The following is a 12688-nucleotide window of genomic DNA, read 5'->3' as shown; positions in this document are numbered from 1 at the left end:
GCTAATCACACTATTGTCTCATTCTCCAGCATGTTAAAGATTGACCATGAACATGATTCTATCAAGTTCATTTCAAATGCAGAGGTTTGGTTAAACTGTTGCAATAAAAATTGATTTCAGTTTCCTGAATTCCTTTTGATCTGTTTACACTAAGGTTTGCTAAATGTAGCTCTGCTTCCTACTATTTGCATTGATTTGTTTTAGTAATAATGAGAAAAATGCTTGCTGGCTGCATGCAAAAAAATTTTGGATTTGGTAGTTTTCTGTGAACACATACTTTTCTACATGAGTGGCACAGGCTTCATGGAAAGACCCACAAAGTCACTTCACTATCACAGTTCACAGGACAAAAAGACCAAAACACAAGGACTCAAAAACAGGCAAGATAATGGCGGTTAATTGTAGTACAAAAGAGTTCAAAGAGTACAAAGATTGTAAGGCAAAATAACAGAGAAATTGCAGGTTCGCACAAGAATGACAGAGTCGCTCAGAAAAAAGCAAAGTCGGGCTATTTAATACACACATGAGGCAATAAAAGGAAGTGGAATCATCAGGGTAACAAGACACTGCTGAAAAAAATCAAGAACAAGACAGGAGGAGAAAAACTAAATACTAGACACAAGAGAGTGGTAAAATAACACAGGAAGTAACATAAAAGGGAAACTTTCTATAGCTAAGACTTACACAAAGAGTAGGTGACAAGATACAAGGAGGCTAGATTAACTCTGAGTAAAAAGAAACATAAATAACAACAAAACTCAGGATACAAAAGTAACAAGGCAAAGCATAGAGGCATATTATGTATACAAAAGAAAAGACACCCCTAAAAACCAGGAATTCCAAACATTAACTAATAGAGTACAACCAAAATATAAAATGGTAATAATAAACCAAAATTCAGAGGCAAGAAAACACCCCACAAAACATTGGGTCCAAAACACAGGAACACTACATTTCCAATGTCCAAGACATTTTTCATGGTGTATAAACAGCATTATTTAAGTGTCAGCACTCTGATCTACACCATTACTCCATGACCCAACCCTTCACTCAGTAGCTCCTTAGTAGGTCCTGTTTAAGAGACCAGTTCGAGTGACACCAGTGAGCTTCAGATTTTTCTAGCCACTTAATTTAAAAAAGTATTGTTGGGGAAGGTAAAAGTGCAAAACCGTATGTCCACATTTGAAGAAAGTCTGAAAATATGAAAAAACTATATATATTAATTCACAAAGAACACTCATAAACTTGTAGCTAACTGGAACATTCAACTGCACATGATAAAAAGAGAAGCAGGGGAGTATATATGCACAGAGCAATGACTGAATTGTCATGCATTTTAAAATAAAACAGGAAGTAACTTACACAAAATGCCAAATGCTGTATATTACAAAACAAATGCATGTTTTAAACTAACATTATCATGAAAATTAATAGCACCCTATTGCTTTAACTGTATCAAATAAAGATTTCTAGACAACAGGAGACATAACTACCAGCTTCAGATAAGTGAACACATTTTTCTTTCGCACTGTAAGAGCCTCTGTGCCTCTGTGACTGGAGGGGTTTGCTCCTGCTTCTGTGTTTAGACAAGCCTCATCAAGGATGTATGTTTTCCTGAAAAAACTCAGCATTCCAGCAGGACCATAACTCTGATTCACAGAGCAAAAGCCCAGAGAAAACATCTAAAGTCTGCTCTAGGCAACTGATGAAATACAGCATGACGATGAGAGCAAGCACAAAGATAACCATTTGACACGTTATCTTGTTAGCGGGCCATGACCGCATTTGACAAAAGGCCTCAAAAAACACCTCTCATTATTCCAGGGCTCATTCTTTTTTTCATTTTGTACTTATTCCTGTCTTATTGGTACTATAGCACACATTTTCACTATGGCTAACAATACATTAACCATTAACACCCAGCATGAAACTACACGGAGAGAAAATCTTTAGCTCTTAAAATGTGTCACCATCTTAATGCCTGCTCCCCTGCTATTTCCAGTGTCCCTGTTTAACAGCCTTATTTTTTCAGTCAGAGCTTGCAGTAGGACCCTCCTTGTTTTCCATTCAAAAGAAGAAACAGCTCGAAATGGGGGGAAAAAAATGACATCTTGCTTTTAAAGCCACATTTATATTTTTTAACAGTACAATGCTTCATTATAAGCAGCTTAAGAATTCATAAGAGGATTCTTAGACTGACTGAAAAACAAATGTGCAGAGTTTCTTTTTCAGAGTGAATTCATGATCTACTTCCTGTACTTCTCATTTTCCTAAATGTATAAACTGTGAATTTCACAGAGAGTAGCAGGCACAATTTTTGATATTAAGCCGACTGCCTGATCAAAAAATTGCTTGGATTTGCTTAAAAATGTTTTGTACAAATGGTGTCAAAGTAATGTTGCTCACTGCCAGACTTTTGAAATCTGATTCTCAGCACACATCTACTCATTTCCTTAGCTACCTATCTAAATTCAGGGTCACGGAGCGGCTGGCGCCTATTCCAGCTGACATGGGCAAGAGGTGAGATACAGAAACACACAATCAACCTAGCATGCATGTGTTTGGACTGGAGCACCAAGAGAGAGAATAAAAAACCTGTTTTGACCCCAGAATCTCCTTTTTGTGAGAGTGTGAAGTGACAGTGATAGTGATAACTGTGCTCCCCAGTTAGCACACATGAAAGAAACGACTGCTTCTAAAGTACTGTGCAAAACTCTAGAGCCACTGCTCGTTTCTTTATATTTTAGTAGGAAAACAGGAAATAGCTGTAGCGATTTACTCAAACACTGGCAAAATCTGAGTTTGTGCGATTCTAACAAGCTCGAAAGAAAAGTATTTGGTATCACAACCTTTATTCTTCAACCAGTCTGAATTCCATTAGGTAAGTGTTTTTCACAGGCAAGTGAAATTTCTTACAAAGTCTTCAAGAATAGTACTCAAGGCTTCTTAAAGGACATTCAGAGCTCTTCTTTCGATGTTGGCTGCCATTTATTCTGTTCCCAATAAAGATGATCCCACACTTCTTCAATAATACTGAGGCCTGGGCTTTGGGAAAGCCAATCCATGACTGACCTCAGGAATTCGCATGATAAGGTGGGGCCAGGTTTCACAAAGAGCTCACCTGAAACCCTGGCTGATTGGGACCCACACCCAGTTTCACACCATCAGGGAGTCCTTTTGTCCCTCTGTGGGGGGACACTCCCACTAGGTTTAAATCTGGGACTCCCCACCATTTGACCTTAGAACTGAAGAAGCTTCTTGGATGAGAGGTGAAACATCTTCAAGCAACTTAAAGAAGTCCAGACGCTTTTCTTTGCAAGCTCCTTTGACCCCAATCCATGACTGATAGTGTTGTGTGTTTTTTCTATCCAGGTATGCACTTACTGCAGGGGCAGTGTGTTTGGGATCACTGTCATACTTGTAAATGAAGCCATTTCCAGATAGTATTGCATGGCAGATCCAAATTCTGATGGTACTTTTCTACACAACTCGATAATTTTTGACAAAATGCAGCCCAGAGCTGACATACAGCATTGCATTTTACAGATGCTTTACACACTCACTGTTGTACCTTTCTTCTGAAAATGTTCAAATTTGGATTTGTCACTCCATCAGACCTGCTGCCACTGATTTCAGTCCAGTTCTTATGTAACTGGGCAAACCTCATCCTGCTCTCTCTGTTTCCTTAAGAACATCTTACTGACAGCCAGACTCAATTTTTTCCCCCTATTTCTTAAGGACATGAAATACAGCTACTTTTAATTTGTTGTAGAGTTTTAGGTCTGTAGTGTTTAGGTCTCCCATTGCTTCTTTTGTCCTCCACTTGTCCAATTTCCTTACATTTGTTGAGGACATACTGCACACCATGCCAAGTTTTTGTCTAATATCTCAAGAAATGGTACAAAAATAGTTTATGTCAGTCATACTGTGCTATATTTGGCATTTTTTTAAATTAACCTAAAGAACTGGAAAGAAAATGCATAAAGATACATTTTTTTCTGTTATGCGTCATCACAGCAATAGTTTACCCTCAATTTAAGTGCCTTTCTAATGCCTGAATGAGTCATAGGTTGGTGTTAAGTGGCTTGAAAAACGTAAAACATTCCTCTGAAAATGGTCACTTATAGGGACTGGGCTAAAAATGAGTGCAAAAGCAGCCAATGGCCGAAGAAAAACTTTGAAAGACCTTCAAAAAAAACCCTGGAGAATTGAGGATTCATCCCACGAACTTAGAAACTCGCAGTAAACATTTATTAACTTAATTTGGCTGAAATAAGTGTTTGTAGTGTCAATCTAGCCCTACAAAGTCTATAAAGACCACAAATAATGTGCTTGTTTCTGTGTAAGAGTTACGTCTGGAATAAAGCCACTGAGGATCAACCGAGCTTAACAAAACTGTGCCAGACTAATCAGTGAACTGTGCTGAGGTAACGATGACTTGTCACCTCTCAAAACTCCTAAGCCCTTATTATACCTGGGTGTCAGAGATAAGAAAATGGAAGAGGAATACTTTAGAAGAAAACTGCTAATAGTTTCACAGCAGCTGCCATGTCTTTCGAATTTGAGAAACGTAAGGGAAGACCAAAGGCAACACTGTGTTTGTTACCTCTATCTTATCATAGAAACAGCTTATCTTGGTCTCTGAGCGAAGGAGGGATCTGTCTGTTATTAACCGCACACACCTTTTAAAGTATCTATTGAGCCTTGCCACACGACAATACGTGAAGAAAAATCCCCTGGTTTTTGATCCATCAGCAGTAGAGGAGGCTAATGGAGTTCAGTGGGAAGACACTCTGTGCTGGAGTGCAAACAAAGAAAGTGTCTGCAGACGTGTATAGAGAGAAAATGATGTAATAGGTGCACCTGTACAGATAACTAGTGCTCTGAATAAAAGGATGTAAGACAGAACTTTATTAAGTGCAAATATGGGCAATCTGTGTGCACGTCTTTTATTGAGTAGTGCATGTAAGGACAAAGACAAGCATACGTCAGGTACACTCAAAAAAATGAATGAGGTGGATTGTTCAGTGTATATTAATTATTTATTTTCATTTTACTTAAAATATATGTTTTTGTTAAGTTAACATATGTTTTTCTAATCAAGTCTACGTAATTGTGTCTATTATTCAACGTACATAATACTAATGTGTTACTTGATCGCATAACATTTAAGTTAAGTCAATTAGGATCGATATACCTTGTATATCCACAAGGTGGCAGTAATGCAAAAACAGTTGTAATGAAACCGCGCAGAACAAGAAGGTTTCACGGCTTGTGCCTTCTCATGCGCAAGACTTCAAATTTAACTGAAAAAGGCTGTTTTGGCGCCAAGCTGCTGTTTCTTTGAGAGGTAAGACCACTTTTTTCTTTGACTATGTTGTGTAGTATCTATATGTCCAGCATGGTTATATTTTGCGTTTGTCTTACAAGACATGTTATATCGTTTGCGTGTGCTTGTTTTACATTAGTTTTACTGGGTCCTGGACATGCTTATTTTGTGGACTGTGTAAGAAACATTTTTATTGTTTTTTGTTTTATTAAGGGATTAGCTACAGGGGTTCATGGGGTTATTCTTTCAAGGGGTTATTTTTCCATTTGCTTTCTTGGGATTCCTTTTCTGTAATCCGAGAGTCGGAAATATCGAATAGGATAGCAAGGATAGCATAAAGTGACATTTAAAATCCAAAAAGTCAAGGGCGAAAGCCACTGTGACACCATTGTTCTGCTCTATCAGTAATCTGTATTATGTAAAAATGGTCTGTAAATACAGCATGTTTCCTAGCGGAGTTACACATATCAATGTAGTTATAAATTACAGTTTGTGAAAGTACACACTTAATTTTTTTTAATAAAATTATTCAAGACATATGAGTGGACAGACAATGGAGGTCGACAGACCTGGTGATAATTGCTTCTATAGAAAGTTAGCACATGGCAGTGTCAATCTCTTGCTTTTCTTCTGAGTAGTATTTTATTTAGTTGTAATTCAAACAATAATTTGCTTCTTGAAATTAAGGAATTAATTATTTTTTTTCTTTATAAATCTCAGATCCTGCCTTTACCTGCTCCCTCCTATACTGATGTGGTGTATGTGGTATTGCTGAGCTTGTATGTGGTATGTGAACTGTTATACTTTTAAAAACAAAACTGTTTTATAAGTTAAGTTTTCTTTTGTGACCCATCCCATGCCCCTGTTATTTCTTCTCCACATCTGAACCATGGTAAAGGTTGCAGTTCAAGGGCCTGAGGCATGAAATTCTTTTCAGATCAGCTGTGATCAATATTTTTTGGAACTTGATAAATAACAATAAAAGCTGTAATGGCTCCATTAGCATTTTGTGTAAATGTTTGTGTTAAAATTATAGCTTTAATGAGGTCTTACTACATTAGTTTTAGTTTGTATATGTGTACATATAGTATGTATATTTACAGTACAGTATGTTGTGTTTGTTGACATATTTTCAGGTGGAAGCAGAATATGTGAGGATTACTACTGCTGCACATGTTCCAAGGCTTTTTACACAACTTGACCAATACACTGACCAGCTCATAAAAGTCTTCAAGAAAAAAGGAGGCGTTGCAGGGAAGAAAATTAGACAAACTTTGGCCCCAGCCACACAGGTGCGTTATTCTGTTGGTAGCAAAATATTATGGCTAATAAGATCATTTTCAAATTTAAACAGCTAGTGTATGGTAGCTGCACAGTGCACTTACATTTATATTAAGCAAGACAAAGTTTGGTACTCAAAACGTTGGAAAATTTAAATAACCTAAACATATGTAAAATCTGATCCCTTGATTTAGGTTAAACCAGAAGTGAATGTTTTTATGTTATGTTTTGAATGCAAAAAAGATGATGTATTAGTTTGTCTTTACCTCCATTATGGACATATATAATGTGGTGGAAACCCTGCCCAACAGGTTAACTATTCATGTCCATGTGATGATTAGTTGGTCTTGTGTACATGTCTATCTGTGCAGTGGCTATGTCATTCATTTTGTGTATAATGTGAGTTTCTGTCATCCTAAAGTATATCTGTTTTCTCTTCCTGTATCTCTGCCACTCTCTACAGAAGGAAACCATTGAAAAGGGGAGGGAGTGTGTCCTCAGGGCACTACCTTTTTACCTGAATGAAGACCCAAGCATCCTCTTCAAAGAATAATTGGTTGGTAATTTTAGTTTAGTTTTTTATCTGTATTAAACCAAATTTTGAATAACTAATGTTGTTGCATGTTGTAATGTTGTTGTTGTTGTAATTTGCATGGAACCTGTTTAAATGTTTTGGGAAATCTTCTTGTATACCCAAACTATTTATATTTATCGTTGAATCTGTAGTCTAAAATAGTGGCACGCTGGGGTGCATGTTCCTAATATTGTGTTTACGTCATTAAAGAGTAGCTTTGGCCCTTTTTCTTTCTTTCTTTTTAAAACTGGATGCCATTTTTCTATGTTTTTGTGTCTAAGCTACAGCTGTTCAGAGGGAGCTGGAACAAATTACCCTTGCTATCTTTACCATCGAAAGAGCTGATGCCAGCACTCCTCCAGCCGATGTGGGTATAACCATCTAGTGTGTCCTGCATGACCTGGAAGACCTGGCCTCTGCATGTGCACTCTTAATGGGTGGGATATATGCACTGAATCTCAGTTAACCTCAAGACTGAAAGCTAAGAGACAATCAAAAGTATTGAGATTTAAAGGATTTAATTGAGAGATGATACTGCACCAGAAATGTTGAAGGGTGGTGTGTATATTAGCGTTCAAGGCATATTGTTATGAGGTGGAAATATGTTCATATTCAGTTTGTGTTACATTGTGTGCATTGTAAAGGTAATTGCAATACATACTAAAAATAAGGGTAAGTTAGGAGGTTGATCTGATATCCTCGTGTTGGTGTTGTTCCCAGATCATCATACTAAATGTTGTTCCAGGATCAACATTGCAAGTAGAGCTGGGCGATAGAACGATAACGATATGTATCGCGATATAACTTTTACTCGATAGAGAAATTAAGCTATCGCGATAGACCTCGCCGCTCTTGTCCTCTTAAGAAGAAAAAAAAAAAAAAAAGAAAAAAAAAAAAAAAAAAAAAAAAGGTCAGCCAATCCAAATTCAGTAGCGCAGAACTGAACCAATCACAGCCGCAGCGTCACGTTGCGTGACTTGCTACGTACAGCACAAGTGCCAAGCCGCACGTGTGTTTGTTTGGGAAGCAGCCAGCGGGTAATGGAGCCAGCACGTAATGGAGGAAATGAGTGTGCCGACTAGAAAAATCAACCGAGTGTGACCGAAGAGAAAACAGATGATGGTTCCAACGCCGGAGAGATTGTCGAACGGAAGAGCCATAGAAGTTCCGTAGTTTGAAGGTATTTCGGCTATTTCAAGTCTGACAAAAAACAGAGTAGCGTGCACTGTAAATTGTGCCGAAAGCAAGTCTGGAAATACAATAAACTGGTGCATGCGTCACACTGCGCCACGTTATTGTTTCGGTGAAATGAATTTCTACAATACTATTAATTCTACTCTCTGCAGTGTTTAAATGCTTACATATACACAGTTACTGTCCCTCCACACATACGACTCGGTTCTGCTTCTATGCCCCAGCTTTGTTTACTTTTTCCCACCGAGGCTTCTAGACTTCTGATTGGCCAACATTTCTGCACGGTTAGGAATCTAGCGCCACCTGCTGCTTTGGCATGTTCATAGCAGCGTTTTCCTTCATTTCTGCCTTTATGTGTGGACGGGATTATTTTTTAAAACGAAAACGGACAATCTCCGTTTTCAAAAATACCCGTGTACGTGTGGACGTAGCCTCAGTCTCTGACTGGAAGCGCTAATTCGTCATTCGGCTTTTGTCAGACTAAAGTAACTGTTAAAACTGTTTGAAAAGCTCAGCTATACAACAAGGAGAGATTGAGAATTTCCTTTTAGTTCTCAGTTTATTTGATATTGACAAAAGTTAGTCAGTTTTGTCTGTTCTTCTGTAAAACAAACTAAGATTTATTTTTAGAATTAATATTTTGTTTCTAAGTGGAATTGACAATTTAGTCTGTTTCATTTGTTCTATTTTGAAACTTAAACGCTTTAGCGGCTGCCTTTTGTGTAGTTTGCAATATTTGCCTTTATTTATCTGAAAAAGTCTCATGTTCCTTAAGTACATCTACCCTGTTGAACTTATTATGGGAAATAAATATTTAAAAACAAGCTGCTGATTATTTCACATTTTACTTGTGAGCAACGGCACATTTAAATCTTACAAATATAGTTATTTGGCTTATATCGTGATAGATATCGTTATCGCCTGAAATGAAAAAAACATATCGTGATATGAAAAAATCTCATATCGCCCAGCTCTAATTGCAAGTGACCAATCAGAATGTTGTGACGTCATACTTTTGCGACTTCGGGAAAAACCGGCGTAAAACAAAAAACTGTACTTAAGCTGCGTGAAACCGCCTCTGTCCGCCGATCAACTGACCCTAACCCTAACCGTAACCCTTTAATAAACAGTAAGCAGAATTGATATTGTCCTTGCAACATTGGAATTTCATAAATGCACGAATGGCTTGGAATAGAATAACGTCACAACAATGTGATTGGTCACTTGCAATGTTGAACCTGGAACAACATTTTCATGATGGTCTGGGAACAACACCAACACGAGGATATCAGATCATCCAAGTTGGGAATGCAGGATGAATGTATATTTTGTGGACTTTTAAAGACGAACAATTGTTTCCATGTTAAAATGTTTACATCTGAAGTTTTTTGCCCAAACACTGGTAAAATAAATGTTGACAGTGGCGAGTGTTAAATGGTTACTGCTGTGCTGTTGCAAAAAAACTGAACGCTGACAAGCTGTTTTATTGTTAGACCATAATGTTGGCATGTTTTGTTAAAGTTTTATTTGGGATGGTGATGTAATTTTCTTTGATTGCTAATATCAGTGGACTATTTATTATTATTATTATTATTATTATTATTATTATTATTGTTGTTGTTGTTGTTACTTTTTTTTTTTTTTTTTAATTGTGGCTGTTGAGGTGGACACTTCACTTTGCATTGTTAAAGGAAAGCACTTCATTGGCATTGTGTTACTGGACTGACCCTAAGCAATCATTGCAAATAGCAACTTTGCTATCCATTTTAGACACTAAAAGAAAAAAACACTCACAGACCTTACTAGCATCACATGTGCATAACTCAAGTGTCATCTTATCAATGTGTTATGTGATCTTCAATGCGTTTTTTTTTTTCTTCTATTTCTGGTAGATACAGACATTTAATTTAAAGTCTTGATGTTGCATCTGTCTACATACTGTTAATTACTAACCCTAATGAGCTGTTGTGTTTTATTTTGGACTGGGTTTACACAAATGCTCACTGAATGTGTTGGCAATAAAATAAATTTAAAAAAATAAGTTGGATGTACTTAATTCATTTGTGTGGAACCTGTTGACAAAATAGATTTATGTAAAACTAATTAATAAAGCACAAGGTGGCTGAAAATATAATATTTGAATTAATCTAACTTAAATTTAACATTTTACTGCCACAAATAAGAAATGTGTTGAAGTAACTAATCTAAACTATCTAACCTGAAAATATATCATCTATGTTCATACAACATAACTTGATTTAGTTAGTCTTAAATATGTCTTGTTAATCTTAAGTAGTTTTTTTAAATTAGATGAACTAAAGATTTTTGCTTTAAACTAACATTCAATTTCGTGGAACCTGTTGACAAAATAATTTTAATTAAAGTCAACGTTTCATTTTTTTGAGTGTAGCAAAACCTCCACTAAGGATAAATCTAATAATTTCCTGTGAAGAACCATGTAATTAATTCCTGAGAAGGATGAGCAGTGAAACACAGCGTTTATTTTGGACAGCTCAATAAGTGAGGCTGTGAGGGACTTGCTACAAAATTAAGTAATTCAATTATTCATTTATTGGAAATACACAAATGATTTATTCTAAGAAACCTTTCGTTGCATCCCAGTGTGCACAGACAAGCACACTGTCCAGCTAACTCCCTGCATTTGTGCGTAGTAAAAACTTGTCTTATCACACTGCTCTTTCACAGCAGCTCCAAATACACTTGAAATTCACCTTTCTCATGCAAGTGCTACTCAAACCTCAATCAAATAACACCACATGCAAATACACTCTCCCACCAGACTGGCAATATCATATCAATGTGGTACTCCACAATGTCAACATACTTGTTGACATTCATTGATCCAGTGTGCTGTGTGGAAAGGCAATCAAATATGGCATGAGTGGACAATGAGTTAACTATCATTAGGTTTCCCCCGAGTGTTGTCTGTGCTTTCTTATCTGCATCTCCATTTATTTATGTTTATGTTGTGTCTCTCTCTCTCTGTTACAGTAACTTCCTGTTTGAGCTTGTTAACCAGTTTCCGTGTGTGTGTGTTTTTATTTATATCCTCTTTTTCCTTGTTAGACGTCAGCAAGTCTGCTTTTCAGCCTCCTTCCATGCATGTCTCTTCGTGTCCCTTTGCACATCGCAGAAGTTTTTTTTTATCATTAATTTTGCTGTTTTTACATCTGTTGGACATTTGCTTGACTTTTCTTACTTGAACTATGCGACTGAAACCATTGACTTCGAGTCAGCTGTTTACATGGGAGCTGATTTAATACGGTCTGGCATTTACACGTGCTAACGAAATTAATCGGAGCAGCACAGCGCGTAAAAGTGGCAAATATGTGCTTCGCCCGTCTTCTTCAACAGATCTCTGTTTCTGTTTGGCACAAGTTTAATCAGCTTCCTGCAAATTGATATCTTGTTGTCTTTTTGTCTCGCTCTTAATTATGTTTATTACAAAGAAACTCTCTGCAGCAGAGGACCTGTTTGGCTTGGAAGCTGCCAATTTTGGAACGACCAGTGCAATTAGGGAAGGCTGAATCCAGAGTGCAATTTTTCTTTTGATCGGTTTACGAAAACTCTGCTTTCCAAACCCTAAACTAGTTCAGCTTGGACATGTTTATTCAGTCTGGGGTGTTTATGTGCATATTTTTCTTTTTTCTTCTGGCAAATCTGGACATTTTTTATTTCAGCCCTTTTTTTCTTACCTTCTTGTCTCAGATCAGCATTTGGATCATCATTTTAAACTTACTTTGAGCACAACAATCGATTTATCGCAGCATGTCTTCTTCCCTTAAGGCTCTGTAGCTGTGGTAATGGTTGTTCATTTGAATGCACACAGCAGTGCGCTCCACATAGCAGGGCATGAGGACAGACCTAGGAGCACACTTCCCTCTGGCTCAAGATCAGATGGGATTCTGGCTGCTTTTCAAATTAAAAAGGTGCCCCATCTTTTAGACTGACTTTATCTCACTCTGGTGACGAAGACCTCACAGATAAAAAAAGAAAAAAAAAACACAGCATGAATGTGCTCCTACGAACCCTCTAACAGGAGTGATTTAAATTGTCCCCTGTGGTCTGCAAAAATATCTGACCAAATTATAGACCATTTATATTAAGAAATGTGTCTTTTGGCGAAAGATAAATGCATTTCTGTAATAAGCTGACTTGCCTGTGCACCTGTAGAAAACACATCGCACACACTTCTCTATTACAGCATTTACTCGAGGACACTGAAGAAAATGAACATGTGATTGTTTTCACATGGAGTTTTTCACACCGAGGACAAAAATAACGTTGAG

The 12688-nt window shown here is 37.2% G+C and overlaps 1 protein-coding gene and 1 long non-coding RNA gene across 4 annotated transcripts in view; one reads left to right on the top strand and one right to left on the bottom strand.

Moving 5' to 3' along the window:
• LOC146695398 (cGMP-dependent protein kinase 1) overlaps positions 1-12688 on the bottom strand; it is a 119650-nt gene that overhangs the window by 77237 nt on the left and 29725 nt on the right. The gene's annotated exons all lie outside the window — the stretch shown is intronic.
• Positions 5007-7939, top strand: LOC146695400 (uncharacterized). 2 transcript variants are annotated; one of them, XR_014923579.1, is made up of 5 exons: positions 5007-5350; positions 6050-6115; positions 6466-6621; positions 7074-7166; positions 7466-7939. It is a non-coding gene; the product is annotated as an uncharacterized LOC146695400 (long non-coding RNA). The 2 variants fall into 2 exon arrangements; XR_014923580.1 differs by lacking the exon at positions 5007-5350 and adding an exon at positions 5357-5506.

Source organism: Copadichromis virginalis, linkage group LG13 (genome assembly GCF_057382275.1).
Source record: "Copadichromis virginalis isolate Kocher_CV1m ecotype Utaka linkage group LG13, C_Virginalis_male_GT1.1, whole genome shotgun sequence".
NCBI classification, from domain to species: Eukaryota; Metazoa; Chordata; class Actinopteri; order Cichliformes; family Cichlidae; genus Copadichromis; species Copadichromis virginalis.
This window is presented reverse-complemented; position numbering and strand designations above follow the sequence as displayed.